Raw genomic sequence first — 21,648 nt, forward strand, 5'->3', positions numbered from 1 at the left:
TGAGGCTATTAATCGCGGTGAAATGTCTCGTAATTGTTTTAGCATTTATAATATGAGTGGTGAAGCGATTTTGGAACATATTACGTTCCTAAAACAAACTCGGCATTGGCTACAAATAACCGAAAACATACAGTGGGCAAGTAAACGATCGGCAATTTATCGCTTCGGAAAATTCATTACCCCAATGGCCGGCGCCGTTTTAACGCGTTGCACGTCCACTCTAATCAGAGGCGGGAGATTTAGACGTGCCAATTGCTATGCCTAGAGTTGTTACTGTACTAATCATCGTCATTATCAACCGAGTCCACAGCTGGACTAGAGACTTTGATTTAATAAAACTCATACCCCGACTGCCATGTCGACTGTCGCGTTCTATACCTAATAACAGTACCCGTAGTACAAGATTTTACGTCTCACCAAACCAAACCAAATTCGAGAGTCGAAATACTTCCGCGTTACAGTAAACTGGATCTTAAACAACTTTTTTTAAAGCTCAAGTTTGTCTACACTTCTACAGCCAGCGCTCCAAGCGGAAACATTGCGAATTTAAAATCAGTGGCATTGAATATTTGACTTCAATTCAAGGCTGTTTAGGTCCATTTTACTGTAACGCGGAAATATTTCGACTCTCGAATTTGGTTTCGTTTGGTGAGACGTAAAATCTTGTACTACGGGTACAGTAGAGCAGAATAGTAGGTACGTATTTCTTTTCGAAAAATATTACAACCGTGAAAAAGCCATTGAATTATAAAGCAAAATTAAAATCACGTATTGGAAAATGACCGCCTTTTTATTATTTACACACGCCATTTCCAAATAAAAGCCAAAACCCCTGTTCTGCTTCCAATGTAATTAAAACCCGAATGGCGAGGTCGGTTAGCACCGTAATATTTTACGCAGAGTGACGTGGTCGTCCTATAGTAAGGGACCGGTGCGACTTTAGTCCTTACCGCAACAACCAAAATGTAGGGCAAATTGATCAAGTGATCAATGGTACAATTAATTAAACCCATATCTCTTATAAATCTACGTGATATCTTGATTGTACGTTTTGTCAGAGGGTATAGTAACCTGGTAACTAGCCATGTCTTTGACGACCTCCCTGGCGCAGTGGTAAGCGCTGTGCCTTATTAGTGGGAGGTCCCGGGTTTTATTCCTGGCAGGGGTTTGGAATTTCACTATTTCTAAATTTCTGATCTGGTCCGGCTTCTTACCACCCTACCGGCACCGTGTTGCCAAGCGATTTAGCGTTCCGGTACGATGCTGTGTAGAAACCAAAGGGGCATGAGTTTATTAATAGCTAAAACAGGTTAACCTGTTTCCATCTTAGACTGCATCGTCACTTATCACCAAGTGAGATTGCAGCCAATGGCTAACTTGTATTTGAATAAATAAATATATATAATGTGTTTATAAACACTCTTGTGAAATAAAAGATCTTGCGTTGCTCTGTAAAGAGGATTATGTTTTATTAACGACCTGACATTTTACAAGAACCAAACACATAAGTTGTTACAGATTATCTTACCTGTAAAGAGAAACAACAATTGAAGCTATTATTTCACTGTTATTAGGTATTGTTTAAACTTTAAATTCTAATTTTATATTATAATTCGAAATTCACTCGCACAGCTAACGTTTTTATAAAAATAACAACCTGACAGTTGACACTTGACAGCTCTCTCGGGTCAATGCGCGGCAGATTCAAATTATGTGATCATAGACATAGATAAGTGATGACATTGACATAGACAAATAAATGAAGAGAAATAAATGGGCTTCCTAAGGTCATTTATATATAAATAAAAAATTCTAAGGTCTAAAATCAGTATAAGAGTCAGTATGGGACAAGAACTGTAAGATGGGGGCGATCACAATAGATCGGCAACGGTAAACGTGTTGCAGGGTCTGAAAGAAGCCCTGCACAGCCGCCAAACAACAACAAAGAAGAAGAAAGTCTTGAATCTAGATTACATGACCATACATACAAGACCAGCCCCCCAATTGTGTAAGAATAACCATTTCATGGCTATCGCAATCGTCAAGAAATTCTGCCATTTGATTGGTTGATTCGCTGTTTACATTTTTTCACAGCCAATCAAAGGGCAGAATTCTTGACGATTGCGATAGCCATGAAATGGTTATTCTTACACAATTGGGGGGCAGAGCCAGTTTAGTAATTATAAATTTCCAAAGAATCGAATCCGGGATCTCCCACTTATTAAACCACAGCGGTTTCCACTGTGCCTGGGAGATATTCAAATTATCAATCAATATACAATTTTGCGATGTATGCGTGTATTATTGATATGTTGTTACATATACTTCTTGGATATCGTTTATAATTCGAACCACTAGGATATGGAACATTCTTCCGATATTAGTTTTCCTCTTTAGGTACTTTTAATAATTATAGGTAGTACCTTCAATTCAAGAGTAAACCGGAATCTTCTAGGTAAATATGCTCCATCTTAGGCTGCATCAGCACTGGTCAGCAGGTCTAATTGCAGCCAAGCACTAGTCTGTTAATTATTAAAAAAAAAAAAACTGTCAGAGTGCATGTGGGTCGGCAGTGGGACCTCATATTTTTATCGTAGGAGGGTTGAGTAGCCATATTGGTATTTAACGATATTTTATGTCATTATTTCACAGGCTGTTGAACATTTCAATAATATATTCGTTCAAATCGACGAAATGAAATATTTTGTTTGTTATTTTACAATAACTGGATATCTAATATCGTACCTACACCTAATTTAATATTGTTACGTCCTACGTCCTTTCATCATCATCATCATCATCATCATCATCATCATCAAGCAATAGACGTCCACTGCTGGACATAGGTATCTTGTAGGGACTTCCACACGCCACGGTCTTGCGTTTTTACTGTTCAAAAATCTATTACTTATGTACCTAAGTAATATATTTTTGGAATAGTGTAGGAAGTATAGGTACCTACTAGACGATGCATGGATACGTTAGCATGGAGTTGGGCACGGAAAAGCCCGGCAGAGCTCTTTGTTTTTCCGGGATAAAAACTAGCCTATGTCCATTGACGACCTCCCTAGCGCAGTGGTAAGCATTGTAGTCTTATCAATGGGAGGTCCCGGGTTCATGAGATACAGCCCGCTAATAAACAGACGGACAAATGGACGGTCGGACGGACAGATAGCGGAGGCTTAGTAATAGGCGTGTGGGCACCTTTCGGGTACGGAACCTTATAAATAGGTAAGTATGTTTGTGACGTGCTATCCAAAATTCTATGCGATGCTAAGATGCTAAGCATTCTGGTTTCAAAATCTGAGTTCGGTTTCTAAATGCTGAATGCGATTATACTCAGTCGGCCAAAGGCGATAATTCTTCATAACAGCTCTTAATTTAAAGTTGGATTGAACAGAGCCAATATTTTACAGCCAAAGTTCAATTAAACCGTTTTAAGCAGCATCCACACTTGCGAAAATGCCGCAGAGATTCCCCCATCTATTTAGCCATTAATACAGCTTGAAACTAGTTTAGCGATTATTTAAGCTTTAAGATCTGTACGCACCTGAGCTGCGCTGCGCGTCGCTTCAGTCCGACTGCAGAAAGCGTCACTTCATGCCGCTCACGGTACCTACCGCACTACAACTGCAGTACGCGGCAGCTCGCGTCACTTGCGCGTCACTTCTATGCCCGATCGCGTACGAACAACAACGTCGCAAGATGAGCGACATTGAAGAAGGAAAGGGTGGAAGCCGACATCCTAGGGGTTGGGAATTTTGAGGATATACTTTTAAGAGCCCGTCATGTGCCAAAAATTAAAATTACGTCATTTATTTTGAGGTGAATCACGCCTATACATTAAATACTTAACTCGATGCGCGTGTATCTTATCCGAGCGCCGTACGCATTCTGAAGCGACGCGACGCTGGGTATGTCGCACTAGCGTCGCTACACCGCGCGTCGCTTCGCCACGCTTCACAATATTCTCCCAGCCGTGACGCGCGGCAACGCGCAGTGAAGCGCTGTGCAGCGCCGCTCTAGTGCGATATGCGCCATACAAAATGATAGAAATAATATTTTGACTCTCTGTGCCGCGACGTGCAGTGACGCGCAGCGCAGCTTAGGTGCGTACAGACCTTTAAGCCCGTGCAAGGAATGTATACGATAATATAGTTCATTTAACTAGCTGATGCCCGCGACTTCGTCCGCGTGGAATAAGGTTTTTAAAAAATCTCGTGGGAACTCTTTGATTTTCCGGGATTAAAAATAGGCTATGTCACTCTCCAGGTACTTCTTATACCCATGCAGGTACTACTTAAACCCATGCGAAAAATCACGTCAGTCTGTTGCACCGTTGCGACGTGATTGAAGGACAAACCAACAAACCAATAAATCAACAAACCATTAAACCAACAAGCAAACACACTTTCGCACATTCATTTTATAATAGGGGTAGTGATTCAGTGCTTGTACTAAAATCGACGCAGCATTTTCTTTCTTGTAGCCGACGCCTTACAACTTACGCTTTCCAATAACTTTGCGATAGGTAATTAATACGCGAACTTTTTACAAATTAAAAGAAAGACCAACTCTAGTTAGGAACAAGCATTACCGGTCGAAGTTTTGCCTTTGAAGGGAGCTTGATTTATTTATTTATTAAACGCTATGAAATGAGAGTAATATGATTTATTATCAGATTCACCATCACGACCCATAACTAAACTATACAATCACTACCCCTATTATAAGTGTAAAAGTGTGTTTGTTTGTTCGTTTGTTGGTTTATCGGTGTGTTGGTTTGTTGGTTTGTCCGTCAATCACGTCGCAACGGTGCAACGGATTGACGTGATTTTTTGCACGGGTATAGACATAGACCTGGAGAGTGACATAATAGGCTACTTTTTATCCCGGAAAATCCAAGAGTTCCCACGGGATTTTTAAAAATCGAATTCCACGCGGACGAAGTCGCGGTCATCAGCTAGTATATTATAAATGTGTTTGTATGTTGGTTTATTAGTTTGTCCTTCAATCACGTCGTAACGGGGCAACATATCGACGTATATTTTTGCATGGGTTAAATATAAGCATATAAGCTATTTTTTATCGCGGAATTGTTCAATCAAACGGAGTAAAGGCCTCAACGCATTAATGCGCGACACAGCGCGGCAAATATCTAAATATATAAGAGGAAAAGGTGACTGACTGTCTGATCTATCAACGCACAGCTCAAACTACTGGACGGATTGGGCTGAAATTTGGCGTGCAGGTAGCCTATTATGACTTGGGCATCCGCTAAGAAAGGATTTTTGAAAATTTAACCCCTAAGGGGTTTGAAATTTGTGTAGTCCACGCGGACGAAGTCGCGAACATAAGCTAGTAGTTTATATGAGTTTGTATGGAGCAAAGCGGCGCATTGCAACTGCGTAAGTTTAGAAGTAAATGTTCTAAATTATATTTAAAACTTATAACATCCTTTATGTATGAAGCCTGTTAAAACAAATCCGTACCAGGAGTCGGTGGAAACTTTGGGCGCCGCTGCAAGTGACGCCTTAGAACTTTAACTTCAACCGATAGTTTAAAACATAACACTCTGTTGAGCTTCGAGTTTGAACAAACTTTTTGAGATTGGGACTCACTTGGTTGAAGTTCCAAATGAAATTTGACGACCTTCCTAGTGCAGCTGTGTTATTATGCTTTACTAGCTTTTGCTCGCTACTTCATCCGCGTGGACTACACTTTCAAACCCCTATTTCGCCCTCTTAGGGGTTGAATTTTCAAAAATCCTTTCTTAGCGGATGTGTACGTCTTAATAGCTATCTGCATGCGAAATTTCAGCCCGATCCGTTTAGTAGTTTGAGCTGTGCATTGATAGATCAGTCAGTCAGTCAGTCAGTCAGTCAGTCACCTTTTCGTTTTATATACTTAGATTATTAAGAGATTAGCTGACGCCCGCGTCATCGTCCGCGTGGATTTCGGCTTTTAAAAACCCCGTTAGAACTTTTTGATTTTCCGGGATAAAAAGTAGTCCATGTCTCTCTCACTATATCTATGCAAAAATCTCACGTCGATCCGCTGCTTTGTAGCGGCGTGATTGAATGAAAAACCAACAAACAAACACACTTACGCATTTATAATGTAGGTATGGCAATTTCGTTTTCTTTATTTTATTTATTAATCTACTATATGATGCCCGCGACTTCGTCCGCGTGGATTTAGGGTTTTAAAAATCCTGTGGGAATTCTTCAATTTTCCGGGATAAAAAGTAGCCTATGTCCTTCCCCGGGATGCAAGCTATCTCTGTACCAAATTTCGTCAAAATCGGTTGAACGGTTGAGCCGTGAAAAGCTACCCGACAGACAGACAGACAGACAGACACACTTTCGCATTTATAATATTAGTATGGATTAAAATGGCACATAAAACAGGAAGCAACAAAAGACTGACACAAAATTGATACCAACCGACATTGACTTACCGATATTACTTCGTATGGACACCTTATTGAACAAACAAAATGGCACCGACTCAGTGGTGCTTTAGCACCAATGCAACCTCAGTGACGTCTGGATTTCAAACGGGTCGTTCATTAGTATCTAAGAGGTGGCGCTGATTTATTTGGTTCCTAAACCGTGAAAAATTTTGTTTATTACAACTTTTCTAACAAAATTATCTTGTCATTTATATCGATGCCAACCGTAGAAAAAAGTGTATGCCGCAAAGGCAATTCTCACAACACAATTCTTTTATCTACTCTAGATTAAATTAAAGTTACTATGCAGAATTATTATCCTGAAGCAATTATTTTATTATTACACCCATCAAAATATGTAAACGTCTCGAGAATTAATTATACTTAGTGTATGAATATACTAGCAACTTGTCACTAGACAAAAAATTGTTGGGTCACACACTCAGTTCCCTCATATTGAAACGATAAAATTGTGTGACACCGTACCAGCAGAGGGAATTAGAGTGAAGGAACTCACGGTATGATCCTGAATCGACGATATGTCAAATATTAGGCTATGGTGACGTAAAATCAAAGAAAAATAGGGCTATTTTAGGGCTACCTCCGTCAAATGTACTAGCATTTGACGCCTGCCAGTGATGTCGAAGCCTAGATGTTTTGTTACAAGTTTTATAACAGTCGTGAACGTAGAATGTCCCTAAATTGCCCCTGATGGGAATCGAACCCAGGACTTCCTGTAAGACTGCACACTTTTTTAAAAATAATATGTTGTTATTAAGAAACGAGTGTCTTGTTGCGCACTTATAACTATGTTGGGAGGACAACAGGACAAACGTCTTGAAACAAAAAGTCGCCAGTGTGTACGTAGCCTTATTCTAAAGCGTGAGGATGATTACAGTTCATATCTAAATCAAATTATGATTATTATGAAACATTCCAGCGTAATGTCCCATTATTCCTGGCCCCAAGTACACCATCTTGATATGGGTACCATAATTTGCACCCTTGTCATATATGACATATTTATGACGATGGCTATCCTTGTAATGTAATTTTATACTTAGTCCGTTTGTTTGGAACACTCCCGGGCGCAAAAAAATGACAATGAATAAAATCACCAAGCCTCGAATAGGCTACTTGACACTTTTTTTAAGTTGGTCTTAAATGGTTAACATTTGTCCTATTATATCAAAAAAATTAACACTATATTTTTTTGCGCCCTAATAACCGTAAAACTTTAAAGTCGGCCATGTTTGGCCGATAGATTATCTGTGCTCTGACGTCATGCATTTGTAAACAACAGCATAATCTCCCAAAGTTTAATAAACATGACTTCTATACTAGTTTACATGAAAAATATAGTAATTATCGTTATTGTATCATCCGAGAAAGTAAAAAACGCATCGATAAAGACCACAGGAAAGTTGTGGATTAGAGTGCCCAGTGAAATAAATATACGTAACACGCAAAGACTTGCTTAAAGGGATCCTATATGACTAACGACTTCAACCCAAATTTATTTTTGCAAAGATCACTTTGTTGTAAGTCTTACTTAATAACTTATTCAATTTATAAAGAGAAAACGATATTTTTTTACGTTTACTATGAGTTTTTAGAAATATATAAAAACTAGCTTATGCACGTGACTTCGCCCGCGTGGACTTCATAAATTTCAAACCTCTATTTAACCCACTCAGGGGTGGAATTTCAAAAAATCCTTTCCTAGTGGATACCTTCTCTTTGCCTACAAAGAACACACCCACCAAATTTCATGTATCTAGGACCAGCTGTTTAGGCTGTGCGTTGATATATAAGTTAGTCAGGACTCTAAATTTTATATATATGGATACTACGTTAGTCCCCGCGTGACATAGGGAATAGGGATGACATTTCTTTGTTTACATATTTAATGACGTCACATCATGGCTGACAGCGTTTTCTGCGTTTCAAATAAAAATAAAAACTATTTTTTTAAATTGGATTTATATATCCATCCTGCGTTTTTAATAATTGTTATTGATATATTTCGTTGTCTTAAGCAAAATACTATAATAAATAATCATTTATTGGACGAAATTAGATGAGTCAAGTAGCCTATTGTTTGTTTTAAAAATGACCTAAGAATTTATAAAAGTTTTGACGTCATTGTTTGTTTGTATCTACGGTTATTTTTTTCAGGTTAAAGAATTATTTATTTCTCTCAAAGAATTACAAAATTCACTTACAGAGAAAACATATTTACAATAGGTAGGTACTTATTCGTTTGTTCGGCAATCATTATAATGCCTAAACAAATATTTTAATAACTACATAGGTATGAATTTAACTGGCGGACTTCGCATACTTTCAGGCACAGTAGGTTTCAGAAGGATATTAATTAATTGTTTTTTAGGGTTCCGTACCTCAAAAGGAAAAACGGAACCCTTATAGGATCACTTTGTTGTCTGTCTGTCTGTCTGTCAAGAAACCTACAGGGTACTTCCCGTTGACCTAGAATAATGTTTGGCAGGTAGGTAGATCTTATAGCTGACATTTGGGGAAAAATCTGAAAACCGTGAATTTAGGTTTAGATCACACAAGAAAAAAAAATGTGGTCATGAACTAATAATTAGTATTTTCAACTTTCGAAGTGAGTGACTATATCAAGTGGGGTATCATATGAAAGGTCTTCACCTGTACATTCTGAAACAGATTTTTATTTATTTTTATGCATCATAGTTTTTGAATTATCGTGCAAAATGTCGAAAAAATACGACTGTAGTACGGAACCCTCATTGCGCGAGCCTGACTCGCACTTGGCCGGCTTTTTTGTTTTTTGTTTTGCTCAGATATGGTAGGTACATGTATATTATTTACATAGGGTCTGAAATTAGGTAAAAACATATACTGCCAACATATCACACCACACATCTTGAAACGCACAGTACTCCGAAAAGTTAGTGGTGCGTGCCCGGGGTCGAACCTCCGACCTCTCGAATAGGAGGCGAACGTCTGAACCAGTCGGCTATCACGGCTATAAGGAAATAAATACCAAGCATAATATTATATTATTAGGTACAGCCATAGAAGTAACATTCCCTACGCCATCAAATAAGCCATGGTGAGCCATAAACGCCTTGAAAGCGTTCTCGTGTTCAAACCAATTTTATTGCCAGTAGTAATTGAAGGCAGAATGTATGGAACGATGGAATGCTGAATGCAATTGCACTTTGCCAATCGGAATCGACATCCTTAAGGTTGCCCTTCCTACACGCTTCCCCAAACTATTATTTGTTGTTATAGATCTAAAAATAAGCTAGATATTGATTTATCTCTCCTCTAGCGACCCGGGGGCAAGGGTGAAATGTATACAGGGTCAGAACGCTGGCAAAAACGAAGACAGGTACTGATGATTACTGATAATATGATACCACAGAAAAAATGTCAAAAAAAAATAGAAAAAAATTCTATTAATTTTGTAAAAGTTTACGATATTTTGCAAATAAAACATCGGACTGACGTTGCGTTGCGTAAGTAGGCCACTCGGAGTCAATGCCGCGTCGTAGGCGGGGCATTGACCCGAGTTTTACATGCTGTACATTCCGGGTTTGAAATATTCTAAATCACTAAAACTACAAAATGAGGCAAATGGTTATTGGTATTGGATTGTGTTTAGGTAGGTAGTATAACAACGCAAAGTTTTTCCTAGCGTTCTGGTAACACCCTGTATAAATGAACAAAAAGAGGTCACTTGTTCATGCATGATACATTAATTAAATAGAAACTGCTCACTTGTGAATGAAATGTTAATGTAATGCAGTAACTCAAGCCGATCCCGATTGTACAATTACAATCGCACCTCAAGTTGTCTTGGCAATAGTCGTACTTGGTGCAATAAAATAATATGAGCTCAAGAGTATTGCTTGAAAGACCATTCCGATTGTTTCCATTAAGTAAATTAATAAATATGGGTAGGTATCACTATCTATCTGTACTAATATTATAAAGAGGTAAAGTTGTTAGTTTGGATGTACGAGGTAATCTACGGAACTGATGATTTGTTTCTGAAAATTCTTTCACCGATATAATATATCTGAATATACTACCGACTAGATTGACACTTTCCCCGAATGATATAGGCTATGAATTACCTACTTATATCATGCGGACAAAGTCGCGTGCATCATCTATTCTGTATTAAAGAGAAAAGATGATGGCTTTTTCATATTCTGGTCATTCACCTCTGAGTGTTCTTTAAAAAAATATATTATCAAAAAATGTTCTACTCCATAGAGGCAAACTCCCTTAGCAAAAAGGCTTTATTAAAACCGTGTAACTTTTGTTTGCATGCGGCTGTAAATTCTCATACATTTGCATATCCATATTGTACCGGCGTAATCCAGTAAAAACCTGTATTTACCGGACGTAAGCAGACCGTTTCCGGTTATTTGCGTTGATGCCAATGATATTGTATGTGCAAAAAGGGGTAAATTGGTTTACATTATATCTTTCTAGGCGTGGTATATACAGAAGTTGAAATAAGTCTCCTCTATAAGCGAAAGTACAGCAATAGAAGATTTGTGATTACTGATCTATGAAATATTATTGACTATAATTCCCGCAAATATTTGACGTATATTTAATTATAAATATACCATCAGCTCGAAACTTCAGTCTAGTGCTGACGTCACTAAAATGGCACCCACGCGCATTAGCAATTTGCGGGACTTATCATCATGATCAACCCTTCGCCGGCTCACTACAGAGAACAGTGGCTCTACCGCGGTTGTTTGACAGCTACAATGTCACGATCGCAATCATCTCTGATTGGTTAATGCTCACTCACTATTGGCCACAATGCATTGTTGCAATAAGAATCGCACAAATTCAGCCAATCAGAACAATTGAGATTGTAATAATGATTGATGCAGGTTTTAGACAATCGCCCTGCGGGTCTCCTCTCAGAGTGAGAAGGGTTTGGCCATAGTCTACCACGCTGGCCATGTGTGATGTTCGGATTGGTAGACTTCACACACCTTTGAGAACATTATGGAGAACTCTCAGGCATGCAGGTTTCCTCACGATGTGTTCCTTCACCGTTAAAGCAAGTGATATTTAATTACTTAAAACGCACATAACTCCGAAAAGTTAGAGGTGCGTGCCCGGGATTGAACCCCCGACCTCCGATTGGAAGGCGGACTTCCTAACCACTAGGCTATCACAGCTTCCGGGGAGTCCGTTTCTACACAGTGAGACAGTGGTAACGGAGCGCTGCGGGACTTATAGCGTGGTTTTATATTTAGTGAGCTGCGTAAATAATAGAGCTTGAAAATTGCTCAGAATCAACGTTTAAAATATAAAATAGACAGATACTTAGTTTGAAATACTTGGTTAGTTTGCACAAAGGGGAGCGAGCAAGCAGAATTCGGTCTGAGTTTGGTTCTGGGTAGAACTAAAGCTAGTTTAAACTGCATAAGATAGTTGCTACTTAAATACTTGGTTCAGTTATTTTCTTAACTTCAATGAAAATTGTTAAGAACCTCAGCAATTTAATTCAAATAATATCTACTAGCTGATGCCCGCGGCTTCGTACGCGTGGATTTAAGTTTCCCCGTGGGAACTCTTTGATTTCACGGGACAAAAAGTAGCCTATGTCACTCTCCAGGTCTTTAACTATACCCATGCAAAAAATTAAGTCGATCCGTTGCGACGTGATTGAAGAAAAAACCAACAAACCATCAAATAAACACACTTTCACATTTATAATAAGGAGGGTGCTGATATATATAAATAGTTATATATAATAATAATAATATAGTATAATAGTTCAAACTATTTGGCTTATTCCAAAAATTTCCTTTAGGAACTAACTTAACCAACCTAGATCTGAAAAAGGCATACGACAACCGATAGGCAAAAACTACGAACGCGTGGGGATAAATTAAGTGCTATCATCATCATCATCATCATCATGATCAACACATCCCCGGCTCACTTAAAAACTGCCAGTGTAACCCACTGTAAGCTGTGATAGCCTAGTGGTTAGGACCTGACTAATCGGAGGTCGTGGGTTCGATCCCGGGTACGCACCTCTAACTTTTCGGATTTATGTGCGTTTTGATTAATTAAATATCACTTGCTTCAACGGTGAAGAAAAACATCGTGAGGCTTGCCTGAGAGTTCTCCATAATGTTCTCAAAGGAGTGTGAAGTCTACCAATGCGCACATGACCAGCGTGGTAGACTATGGCCAAAACCTTTCTCACTCTGAGAGGAGACCCGTGTTCTGTAGTAAGCCGGCGATGGGTTGATCATGATGATGAATGAGTGTAACCCGATTCCGACTAGATATTGAACATAACTATAGTACGCGACAGGTAGAGATGGCAATCGGGGTATGTGGCGGGGGGACGCCCCGCACACTCGCACGTCACCCGCGCCCGGGTTAGCGAGAGGGCTGTGCGGGACGTTCCCTCCCCGATTGCCATCTCGACCTGTCACGTAATTTTTTAACGCTTTTGAATGAGAAATTTACTAGGTCAAAAAATATTGTATAGCTGAGACTCAATAGAGAAGCTCGATCTGACGTATCCTATAATAATTGAGTAAAGTGTAGATAGGAAAACAGAAATTGGTACTGATTCTGAGCACAATCTAATTTTAGAGTATTCGCATACCTACTCTTCTTAATAAGACAGACGCAGTTTGACAGTTTAAAATTTTATTTTTAGATGGTAAAACCCGTGATTTTAGAGCACAGTCGCGAGCCTACTGTATAAATTTGTAGCGTGCACTAAAATTTAGAGTCTTTAAATGTAATTTTCATGTTCTGTCCCTTTTTAGCATTGTTAAAAAGAAAAGGATGCAGATACTCTAAAATTTAGTTTACAGAAAGACTAGCTTATGCTCGCGACTTCGTCCGCGTAGGCTACACAAATTTCAAACCCCTATTTCACCGCCTTAGGGGTAGAACTTTCAAAAATCCTTTCTTAGCGGATGCCTACGTCATAATAGCTATCTGCATGCCAAATTTCAGCCCGATCCGTCCAGTCGTTTAAGCTGTGCGTTGATAGATCAGTCAGTCAGTTAGTCAGTCAGTCAGTCAGTCAGTCAGTCAGTCACCTTTTCTTTTTATATATTTAGATTAGACAACGGAATCGTTGCCAATGGCGGACAGTGTCGGATTGCGGACGTCCGGTCCACTTACAAACGGGCGCGGGTAAATTATGCGCTAGTGTGGAACGATTTACATACCGTGCGGGTTTAAATACGGCCCGTGTAACCCGATCCTGACTAGCCAAGGTGTTTATGTTAGCTACATAGTATATTAGGTACATAGTATGTTAGGTACATAGTACCTACCTACATAAAATACTGATAGCCTAGTGGTACAGTCACCCCGCGCTAACCCCCCGCCTCATACCCCGATTGCCATCTCGACCTGTCACGTACTATAATATCTTACAGCCGTACTAAGGCTGAAATCTATAGAGTGCACTTTGAGTTTGCTCAGACTTAAGATTGAGTCAAAATGAGACAGACTTATGTGAGAGATATAGCTGTGTCGTTGTAACTGTGTCTTAAGTCTAAGCAAAGTCAGAGTGCGCTCTATAGATCTCACCCTCAGAGTAGCTTAATCGTTACTTAAGTTTAGTTAAAACGAGACAGAGCTATATCTCTGACATAAATCTGTCTCGTTTTAACTCCATCTTAAGTAACGATCAGCGATTCTGAGTGCGGCTGTTAGTATTTTAATATACAATCCAATTCAGATGCCAAGACGAGCCAAAATAAAGGTATTTTTTCCTCCTTCTAAATAGTTTCTCATCACAAGCTGTGGCAATCACTAAGGGGGTCTACAAAATATGTATTTCTTTCTTATTGTGTACCTATAGTTTTAAGTTTATTATTTGTAACCTGTTAATTGTCCTTTAAAAAAAAATTAACTGTCATTATGTGATTGATGGAAAGGGGTTGGGACCCTCAGCAATGAAAAATACATCGCAGAGAGAAAAACACGATAGGTACGATTTCGTTTGTAATCAACTGAAAACGAGCTCTACGCAAATCGATGATTTTAAATAGTCAGCGTACTCTTTTATTAGCGAAATTGCACAAGGGACTGACTTCTGAGTCGTCATTAAATGGCTCTGCTCTATGCAAATTACTACAACCATGTGAAAATTACTGGGCTCTAAATGAGTGAACGTTTTGGTAGAAAGTCTGGTCGCATTTAAACTGTTTTTTAAAATGAAAATATTACAATAAAGCTTTAAGCTAGCCTTATCTAATTACTATACAAATCATGCAAATCTTTGGCACCATGCCAAGAAGTGGCTGCATTTCCGCGCTGGACAGCCAGGCTGATCCGTTGCGCAAAAAATGAGCCAGCCCTTCTGTCACCAGATGAGGCTATTAATCGCGGTGAAATGTCTCGTAATTTTTTTTAGCACTAAGGGCTAAGGGCATCTATAGAGCGCACTCTAACTTAGCTTAGACTTAAGACAGAGTTCAAACGAGACAGAGCTATATCTCACACATAAATCTGTCTCGTTTTAACTCAATCTTAAGTCTGAGCAAAGTCAAAGTCCGCTCTATAGATCTCAGCCTTAGATTCTATGGCCCAGGTTATCTACGGCAAACAGAACAGAAATGTAACTCTCGAATCTCGATAAGAGAAACATACTTGCGCCGCTTGCCGTTTTTAGCGGTTTCTGCTGCGGCTCCCGGTCTTGATGCTATTTCCCTGTCTCTCTAATTCATAGTTTAAAGCCAAGGTTAATAATGTTACAGTCTATGATGCTAATGAGCTTCACACGGAATTACAAGTAAATTAATCGTTTAACTAGACCAGATTCTTTTGTGCTTTTAACATAGCGCTTTTTAAGCCGACTTCCCACTGCGAGACAACACTGCGCCAAGGAAGTCGTCAAAGAAGATATTATATTAGTATTTCGTGCTTAGATCACGTGTACCCAAACTTAGTCGAATTAAGTGAAACTAAGCGATCGAAGCCTCATGTATAAGCTAATATAAAGCCGGAAGAGGCTTAAGGCGCCGTGACACATAGTCTCCACTAAGCCTCTCAAGATAAGTGATCTAATCCCAGCGCCTGACGAGATCGCACGCACTGCGCCTGGAATATTACTGCGATCGTCTGTTTTTAGGGTTTCGTACCTCAAAAGGAAAAATTATAGGATCACTTTGTTGTCTGTCTGTCAAGAAACCTAGAGGGAGCTTTCCGTTGACCTAGAATCATGGTGTTGGGCAGGTAGGTAGATCTTATAGCGTTTATAGCACACATAAGGGGGAAAATCTGAAAACCGGGAATTTGTGGTTACATCATTTTAAAAAAATGTGCTCATGATAACTATATCAAGTGGGGTATCATATTATGGAAGGGCTTTACCTGTGCATTCTAACAGATTTTTTTTGCATCATAGTTAGAATAGAATAGAATAGAATTTATTTTTATTCAAGTTGACTTATTACAAGTTCTCATGAATCGTCAACTAGTTTAATTTAGAACCCTCGGCGAGCCTGACTCGCACTTGACCGTTTTTTTTAGGGTTTCGTACCTCAAAAGGAAAAACGGAACCCTTATAGGATCACTTTGTTGTCTGTCTGTCTGTCTGTCTGTCAAGAAACCTACAGGGTACTTCCCGTTGACCTAGAATCATGAAATTTGGTAGGTAGGTAGATCTTATAGCTGACATTTGGGGAAAAATCTGAAAACCGTGAATTTAGGGTTAGATCACACAAAACAAATTAAATTGTGGTCATGAACTAATAATTAGTATTTTCAACTTTCGAAGTGAGTGACTATATCAAGTGGGGTATCATATGAAAGGTCTTCACCTGTACATTCTAAAACAGATTTTTATTAATTTTTATGCATCCACTATTTTATGCATTATTTTTTTATGTTTTTTATTAATTTTTTTGAATTATCGTGCAAAATTCTATTCTATTCTGTGGTTTAGAGAAGTTGATAGTTCAAATAATTTTATCAAATAAAGTCTGGCAATAGGCAGCCAACAAAAATTAAAGGCAAAAAAGGAAAAAAATAAGCACATGCACTCTTAGGCTACTGCTACTCTTTGAGGAAAACTACGAAATATTTTCACGTGCTTTCCCGACTTGTTGAGTAAACAAAATATATTAAAAAAAATAAGTTTTAATGGCGAAGTAATCCTCAACTCGTTTGTTTATTTCCTCACTAAGCCAAATGTACGTAACATCTACATAAAGCGTTCACAAAAAACCTGGAAACAGCTCGCATTCGTCCAGTAAATACTGGTTTTTGCCGGATTAAGCCGGCGCAATCCGCATATGCAAATAAGCATATGCGAATTTACAGTTGTATGCAAAGTGAAGTTGCGCTGTTTATATGTATGTGCTTTGAATATTAAGGAAAGCTAATCTTTTGTAGAGAAAAACCGCGTAGAGTTTTCACATGGAAAAAAAAGTTCGAATCAAATAATGAAACGTATGCGACTTTCATCTTTAGAATACATAGTATTAAGGTATATAACAGCGTGAAATGAAACTATGGTAATGTTGATCTAGGACTAAAGAAAGTTACACTGGAATGGGCAAACATATCACATTATTCATCGTTTAGAAAACAAGTCAACTTAGTTTAATGTTATGAAATATTATTATACAGGAAAGGCTAATTCTCTTCCCCAGCAACATACAAATGTGATTTAAAAGTATATTAATGCCTTATTAAACCTTGATAGGTACCTATACCTAACCTACCTAGGTTATTTCGAAAAAAGCCGGCCAAGTGCGAGTCAGACTCGCGCACCGAGGGTTTTGTACTGCAGTCATATTTTAGCGACATTTTGCACGATAAATCAAAAACTGTAATGTATAAAAATAAATAAAAATCTGTTTAAGAATGTACAAGTAAATCCCTTTCATATGATGCCCCACTTGGTGTAGTTATCTTACTTTGAAAGTTGTAAATACTAATTCTTATTTGTTCATGAACATACCTACTTATATATTTTTTTGTGATGTATGCACAAAGTCACGGTTTGTGACCCTCAAACCGTCAAACCGACGACGGTTCGACTGCCAATAAAAAAAAATATCGCCCGTTGGTATATTTACTAACTTAGGCTGGTTTTAGTCTCACGCTGATCGCACGCGCACCGTCGGCGCTTTAGTCTCACGCTGATCGCACGCGCACCGTCGGCGCTGATGGCCGAGATATACAAACTTCTAGGAAGCGTTTTTGAAAGACGCGTAGCTATCAGCGCGCACCGTGGTCAGCGCTGATAGCTACGCGGCCGCACGCGTCGCGCGTCGGCGCCGCGTAGCTGTCGGCGCTGACCATTGCATGAGCGCCTCTGCCTTCAGTGAGCGTTCTAGTGTCGAGCGGAACGGATGTAGTCAGCGTGTACAGTCATGGCGAATCGCGAAGTGGATACAGGTCGAGTTATCGATGAGGTACGCCTGAGGAAGAAATTGTGAGATGCTTCCAATGCACTGTGTGTAAATAAAGATGCAAGAAACAAAGCCTGGGAGGATATTGTCGACACATTATTCGAAAATATTTCTCACACGTCTGTACAGTAAGGCGTTCAGTACGATACTGAAACGAGCCACGCTGAGCCTCAGCGCTGACGAACTACGCACTGCTGACGGTGAGCGTGAGACTAAAATCAGCCTTAGATATAGCTAGCAGACTGACAGACAGATAGACATACAGACACACTTTTAAATTAACAATATAACTAGATGGTGCCCGCGGCTTCATCCGAGTGGATTTAGGTTTTTAAAAATCCCGTGGGAACTCTTTAATTTTGTATTGTCTAAAATAATGTCCTTCCCCGGGATGCAAGCTATCATTGTTCCAAATTTCGTCAAAATCGGTTGAACGGATAGCAGACAAACAGACAGACGGACAGACGGATAGACAGACATTTTCGCATTTATAATATTAGTATGGATTTAGGTGAAGGATTAATATTTTTCATGAAGAGGTTAAATGGAACTTCCCATCTACATGGAACCAACAACAGAGCTGGTGCGGCATGTGAAGCGGCTGAAAAAGCCAAAACATGCAAATACAGGGGTCTAGGCTCCGAATATGAATTTGTCCCATTCGGTGTCGAGACCCTTGGTCCGTGGGGTCCTAGCGCTATAAGACTTTTTAAGGAAATAGCAAAAAGGTTAATCGACATCACAGGAGACCGAAGAGCTGGCAGCTACCTCGGACAAAGAATTAGCCTAGCTATCCAAAGGGGGAACGCTGCCAGTATCTTCGGAACCTTGCCTAAAGGGACTCCTTTTAATAATATATTTTAGTTGTAATATTATATTTTTTTAGAGGTTAATGTGGTTGTGAAAGTCAACAAAACAACATCCACCCGCTACTTTACCAAGTTCTGTATAATTTAATACAAACTTTAATAAAGCCTTTCAACATCACATTGTTTGTTAAGAATGAAAAGAAGAGTCTTTGCACACGAAGATATTTTATCGCGTAGTCGCAAGGTAAGACCCACAAGACCATTGAATTATAATAGTCCAAAGTATAATATTATTCTCGCACACAACTGATTTTTAGGGTTCATCTATAAATCTACAGCCAGCGCTCCAAGCGGTAACTTTATGAAATTAAATGGGTAGTACTGAAATTTTGAGTTTTGCCTGCGAACAATCGTCCAAGCTCCGAGGTACGTGAGGAACGACGCTATACACCGCGACCTCAAGACGCCCTCCGTGGAGGGGTACGTCCGTACACTCGCGCGGCGCATGTTTGCGCGTGCGGACAACGGACCGTGCGAACACCTCCACGGCATCGCTCAACTCATCCCACGTCCGATGGACGGGCGTCCATTACCTCGGGAGCTTCTCCGATCGCCCTCACCAGCGCGCAACGCAGGCGATGGCGACGACGACCGAGACGACGAGACAACCACCGGATTTGACACCGATACCGTCTCTGCACAGGACGACACGCCTAGCGCCGTCGTGCAGAGACCTACCAACGGACACACCTAACCACCAGGGCCCAAGCCAAGATGGCAGGCCCTAGCCGAAAAGGCTAAAAGACAAACACCTGGGCACAGAGATGCCCAGCGACCCGCCCGGGTAAGGAGGCAAAGCCTCGAGGCCCGTACCCCCGTCTGGTCGATTATCGACCAAACGGAGATGACCCCGTGATGATAATTTTGAGTTTAAATTAACAAGGTCCATTTTACTCTGACGTCACTGTGTTTCGATATTCGAATTCGATCAAACGTTGGTGAGATGTAAAATCACATACTAAGCACACTGAGAGCTAAAGTTGCTAGTGCGACTAGATGATACGATATTTTAATAAGGGTAGGTTATGGAGAACCACGCGTTTCCAGCTCATTTTTAACCGCCGACCCAAAAAGAAGGGCGTTATAAGTTTGACGTGTGTATCTGTCTGTGGCATCATAGCTTCTAAATGAACCGATTTTAATTAAGTTAGTTTTATTTGTGAGGTGCCTTGATCGAGAGTGTTCTTAGCTATAATCCAAGAAAATCTGTTCAGCTGTTTTAAGATTACTAGAAAAGAGCCGTCGTCATGTCGGGGGACTGTCAGAAGAATAGCTACATAACTTTAGAGGTCCCCCGAATTGACGACGGCTTACGGGCCTATGCATATTATTATTGTTTTATTTTTAACCGACTTCAAAAAAAGGAGGAGGTTCTCAATTCGTCGGAATCTTTTTTTTTTTTATGTATGTTCCCCGATTACTCGAAGACGCCTGGACCGATTTTGAAAATTCTTTTTTTGTTTGAAAGGGTATACTTCAAAGTTGGTCCCATTTAAATTTGGTGAAGATCTGATGAACATCTTCGAAGATAGATACTGGAACTTCTCAACGGATAAGAGTAAATTGCTCGCGATCAGTGTAATAGCTTAGTAAACAGTAGATTTTTAACCAGTCATAGCTTAATTCCATGGGACCACTAAAAATTGTGAAATAATTTTTTTTTACAAAAATAATAAAAACCGACTTCGATACACAAACACTAAAAATTGAAAAATAATTTAATTTATTACCGAATATATTATGAATACAAGAATTAATATAGTTCCATAATAATATTTTTTGGGGTCGGTGCCAATGAGGTGCCATTGTGGAGTCTTATAAAAATATGAAGTCTAGACGATTCGCCCAGCTAAAGCTAATTGGCACCGGCACCAAAAAGTATTATTATGGAACTATATTAATTCTTGTATACATAATAATATGTTCGGTAATAAATTAAATTATTTTTCAATTTTTAGTGTTTGTGTATCGAAGTCGGTTTTTATTTTTTTTGTAAAATTTTTTTTATAGAGGGCTTTTGTGTCGGGGGTTTTTAAATTATTAATTTAATTTTTATTGTTGCCGCACTGACGCGTTTCAACCTGAAAATGTCGCCCTGTGCAAAGGTTATTTTAAGATAAGACAATTTTCTAGCAACATAATTCGTTAAATTGAACGTAAACAGATGGGGGGGTTTGAATTTGAAACTTTCTAAACTAACACTGTTACGTTTTCATCTTGATAATTTGATCTATTCTGTAGGTGATAGGTAAGTATCTTCTTCTTCTTCCTTACCTTATCCCACGCAACGTGGGGTTGGCACTCTTTTCACAATTGAACAATTTTCTAAAATTAAAAAAAATCACCGCTCGCTCGCACACTTTATATAAAAGGAAAAGGTGACTGACTCACTGACTTTTTTTTTGTTTATACAGCAGCGAAAATCCCTAAAAACCCCTGCTGTCTTCTTGTTGACCGTGTACCCGCCTTTCAGCCTATTGACTGACTGACTGACTGGCTGACTGATCTATTAACCCACAGCTCAAACTATTGGACGGATCGAGCTGAAATTTGGTATGCAGATAGCTATTATGACGTAGACATCCGCTAAGAAAGGATTTTTGAAAATTCAACCCCTAAGGGGGTGAAGTAGGGTTTGCAATTTGTGTGGTCCACGCGGATGAAGTTCGCGAGCATAAGCTAGTTGTTTATATGTAACTACTGATGTCAAAAATGCAACATTACTCAGTTATGCGTGTGTGCATGTTAAATATACATAATAGAGTGAGAGCCAGCGCGTATCAGACCTTCGTTATTTTATAAAAGCTGAAAGTTTCTTTGCGTATTGCGTCTCACACGCGATGGCTCTTAGTCCATAATATAAACGTCAAAATAGATACCTACTTCTCTG

This window comes from Maniola hyperantus, chromosome 13, assembly GCF_902806685.2.
Source record: "Maniola hyperantus chromosome 13, iAphHyp1.2, whole genome shotgun sequence".
Lineage (NCBI taxonomy): Eukaryota > Metazoa > Arthropoda > Insecta > Lepidoptera > Nymphalidae > Maniola > Maniola hyperantus.